This window comes from Papio anubis, chromosome 7 (genome assembly GCF_008728515.1).
Source record: "Papio anubis isolate 15944 chromosome 7, Panubis1.0, whole genome shotgun sequence".
In the NCBI taxonomy this organism is placed as follows: Eukaryota; Metazoa; Chordata; class Mammalia; order Primates; family Cercopithecidae; genus Papio; species Papio anubis.
In genome coordinates this window covers 45,454,932-45,460,035 of record NC_044982.1, presented here as the reverse complement: position 1 = coordinate 45,460,035, position 5,104 = coordinate 45,454,932, and positions in this window count along the sequence as shown.

Below are 5,104 nucleotides of genomic sequence, written 5' to 3'. Positions count from 1 at the left end.
CAACACCCTTAAACTGTTTTTTTCTGTCCGGCACTTGATTTGCCTTTCATTAACCTCTTCTATATTGTTACTCCTCTCCCTACTCCTACTTCCAGGTACACACCCAGAATGTGACTTATTTTCCACCTATCCAAATGCTTCTCATTCTTCAACACCCAGCTCAAATCCCAGCTCTGTAAACACTTTATACTCCACTCCAGCCTACCCCTTATTATCTATATGATTCTTTTGGTATACCAAAGATTCTTTTTCAGTTTTTGAGTGGGTAATATGCACGTGGTATGGATTTTAAATTTTAAAAAATGTCCTGCCATCCAATTCTGTCCCCAGCATCCAGTTTTCCTCCTTGGAAGCAACCACTTTTACAACTTTCTGTATTCTTTCCAGTATATCCTATGTCTGTCTTAGAGAGAGAGAATACACAAACACGGGGAGAATACATGGATATACACCCACAAATGTTGGCATACAACATGAAATCCTTTGCCCCTTTGACTTCACTGAACATTATGACTTTTTTTAGTTGTGCTAAACAAAAATAAATATCACCTAACATGAAATCTGCCCTCTTAACAAATCTCTAAGTGTACGATGTAGTATTGTTATTTATATGCACATTGCATAGTAGATATCTAAAACTTTTTCATCCGTCATGACTAAAATTCTATGCCCAATTGAACAACAACTCCCTATTTCCCTGTCCCTGTAGCCCCTGGCAACTGCCATTTTACTTTTTGCTTCTATGAGTTTGAGTGCTTTAGCCATCTTGTACCAAGGAATCATGTAGTATTTGTCCTTTTGTGACTGGCTTGTTTCACTTAGCATGTTATCCTCAAGTGTTATGCATATTGTAGCACATAGAAGAATTTTCTTCATTCTTTAAGGCTGAATAATATCCCATTGTATGTGTATACCACAATTTCTTTATCCATGAATCTGCCAATAGACATTTAGGTTGTTTTCACCTTTTGGCTATTTGGATAATGCAGCAATGAACATTGGAGTGCAAATATCTCTTCAAGATTCTGTTCTCAATTATTTTGTATAAATATCCAGAAGTGGGATTGCTGTATCATATGGTAGTTCTATTTTAAATTTTTTGAAGAATCTCCATACTGATTTCCCTAATGGCTGTACTATTTTATGTTTCTGCCAGCAGTGCACAAGGGTTCCAATTTCTCCATATCCTTGCCAGCATTTGTTTTTTGTTATTTTGATAATGATCATCCTAACAGGTGTGAAGTAATATCTCATTGTGGTTTTGTTTTGCATTTCCCTGATAATTAGTGATGTTGAGCATCTTCATATAATAGCTGGTCATTTGTATGTGTTTGGAGAAATTTCTTTCATGTCCTTTGCCCATTTTAAAATTTAATTGGTTTTTTTTGTTACTGAGTTGCAGTTCCTTCTGTATTTTGTGTATTAACCCCTTATCAGATATGTGGTTTGCAAATATTTTCTCTCTCCTTAAGATTTTTATTCTGTTGATTATTTCTTTTGCTATGCAGAATCTCTTGTGTTAGATGTTGTCCCACTTGTCTATTTTTGATTTCGCATTATGTTTTGGAGATTATTTTGTGTCAGCATATACAAAACTCCCTAAATATTTTAACAGCTGCATAGTATTCTGTTAATGCATAGACCATAATTTAATTATCTAGTTTCCTATCAATGCATATTGAGGGATTTTTTATTTTAAAATGTTGCAATTTTATATAATGCTTCAAATATTATCTTTGTATACATATGTCATTTAGCACATATATTAATATATCTGTAGGATATATTTCTATCCATTTAACTGGAATTCTGGGTCAAGGGCATGTGCATTTTTAATTTTGGTAGGTATTACTACATTGACCTTCATTAAAGATTTTATTGGCTGGGCACAGTGGCTCATACCTGTAATCGCAGTACTCTGGGAGGCTGAGGTGAGTGGATCGCTCGAGCCCAGAAGTTCAAGACCAGCCTGGGCAACATGGCAAATCCCTGTCTCTACAAAAAATACAAAAATTAGCCAGGTGTGGCATGTGGCCATAGTCCCAGCTACTTGGGAGGCTGAGGTGGGAGCATTACCTGATCCCAGGGAGGTTGAGGCTGCAGTGAGTTGTGATTGCTCCACTGCACTCCAGCCTGGGTGACAGAGCAAAATCCTGTCTCAAAAAAAAAAAGATTTACGGATTTACATTCACAACAACTATGTAGGAATTACCCTTTCAATTTTGTGTTGTTATTTAGCTTTTCACATTTAAATACTTTACCTCTCTGACTCAATTGTAATTAGCCCAAAGATAGGAACTATGACATTACATATTAGCATCTCTCACAGTAATTGGTGCTCAGTAAATATTTGTTAAATCTTCATTGTGTATTTAGGAAGTTTTCCCATGAGTGGCGTTTCTGATGAGACCCATGTGAGAATTGTCCCCTTTGCAAGTTTGCTGTTCCCAGGAAAGGATGTGACTGTGTGTGATATTCTTAGGCAAGATGCTTAGTTTATATTGTGTTGCTGGAGCCTGGGAAATCCAATATCAAGGTACCAGCAGGTTTGGTATCTGGTGAGGGCCCTCTCTCTACTCCCAAGATGGCCTTTGAATATTCCACCCTCTGGAGGGGAGGAATACTGTTCCTCAAATGACAGATAAGCAAAGAGAGAAAGCCCACTTCCAAAAGCACTTTTATTTTATTTTATTTTATTTTTATTATTTTAAGTTTTAATTTTTGTGAGTACGTAGTAGGTGTATATATTTATGGGGTACATGAGATGTTTCAATACAGACATGCAATGTGAAATAATCACACCATGGAGAATGGGGTATCCATCCCCTCAAGCATTTATCCTTTGTGTTACAAACCAATTATACTCTTAGTTATCTTTAAATGTGCAATTAAGTAATTATTGACTCTAGTCATCCTGTAATGCTATCAAATAGTAGGTCTTACTCATATTTTCTATTTTTTGTGCTCATTTACCATTCTTACCCCTCCCCTACTACCCCACAACCCTTACCAGCCTCTCGTAACCATCCTTCTGCTCTGTATGTCCATGAGTTCAACTGTTTTGATGTTTAGACCCCACAAATAAGTGAGAACATTCGATGTTTGTCTTTCTGTGTCTGGTTTATTTCACTTAACATAATGATCTCCAGTTTCATCTATGTTGCTGCAAATGAAAAGATCTCATTCTTTTTATGGCTGAATAGCACTCCATTGTGTATGTGTTCCACATTTTCTTTATTCATTCATCTGTCGATGGACACTTAGGTTACTTCCAAATCTTGGCTATTACGAACAGTACTGCAACAAACATGGGAGTGCAGATAGCTCTTCAATATATCTATTTCCTTTCTTTTGGGTATATACCCAGCAGTGGGATTGCTGGACCATATGGTAGCTCTACTTTTAGTTTTTTGAGGAACCTCCAAACTGTTCTCTACAGTGGTTGTACTAATTTACATTCCCACCAACAGTGCATAAAGGTCCCCATTCCCCTTTTCTGCACATCCTCTCTGGCATTTATTATTATTATTATTTTTTTTTTGAGACGGAGTCTCGCTCTGTCGCCCAGGCTGGAATGCAGTGGCGTGATCTCGGCTCACTGCAAGCTCCGCCTCCTGGGTTCACGCCATTCTCCTGCCTCAGCCTCCTGAGTAGCTGAGACTACACACACCCGCCACCATGCCCAGCTAATTTTTTTTTTTTTTTTTTTTTTACTAGAGTCGGAATTTCATCATGTTAGCCAGGATGGCCTCGATCTCCTGACTTCATGATCCGCCCGCCTCAGCCTCCCAAAGTGCTGGGATTACAGGCGTGAGCCACTGCACCCGGCCACGGCATTTATTATTATCTGTATTTTTGATAAAAGCCATTTTTATTGGGGTGAGATGATATGGCAGTTTTGATTTGCATTTCTCTGATAATCAGTGATGTTGAGCACCTTTTCATATGCCTGTTAGCCATTCGTTTGTCCTCTTTTGAGAAATGTCTCTTCAAATATTTTGCCCATTTTTTGATTGGATTATTATATTTTTTCCAGTGGAGCTGTTTGAGTTCCTCATATATTCTGGTTCTTAATCCCTCTTCAGATGGGTAGTTTGCAGATATTTTCTTCTGAAAGCACTTTTACTGCAATATTAAACCTACCAAGGAAGGTGGAGCCCTCATGGCTTAATAACCTCTTAGAGGCTGCATCTCTCAGTACCATTACATTGGCAATTAAATTTCAATGTGTGTTTTGGGGGGAACAAACATTTAACCCATAGCAGACACCATTTGTTTCTATTGTTCTTCCAGGATCCTGTATTATTAACTCAGAAAGGCCAACTAATCCTTGGATCTATTATCAAGTTTAATTTGTTTGAATAATTCAGTATAAATTAACTAGATGAAAAGGCTGTCCTCTATAAGTTCTTTACCATTCTTTTTATTATGAAAAATTTTAAACATGAATGCAGGTTGAAATGGTATGCCCATATACCCACCACTGAAACTTAACATTTGTTCATATTTATTTTGTGACTCACATGTAAATTATATTTATATGTAAATATACAGTTGACTCTAGAACACCATGGGTTTTCTAACTGTGTGGGTCCACTTATATGGGGATTTTGTTCTGCCTCTGCCATCCCTGAGAAGGCAAGACCAACCCCTCCCCTGCCTTCTCCTCAGCCTCCCCAACATGAAGACAATGGGAATGAAGACTTTTATGATGATCCACTTTCACAATAGTAAATATGTTTTCTGTTCCTTATGATTTTCTTAATGACATTTTTGTTTCTCTAGCTTACTTTATTGTAAGAAACAGTACATAATACAAATAACATACAAAATGTGTGTTAATCAACTGTTATTGGTAAGACTTCCAGTCAACAGTAGGCTATGAGCAGTTAAGTTTTGGTAGGGGAGTCAAAAGTTGTCAATGGATTTTCAACTGTATGGTGGGTGGGCACCTCTGACCCCCACATTGTTCAAGGGTCACCTGTATATGCAAATATTTATATTTGCTGAATGATTTGCAAAGTAAGTTGCAAGTAAGTTACTGACATTCCATGAAGCGGTAAGTAAAGTTGAAAATTATTTTTTGTAGATGTTACCATCTACC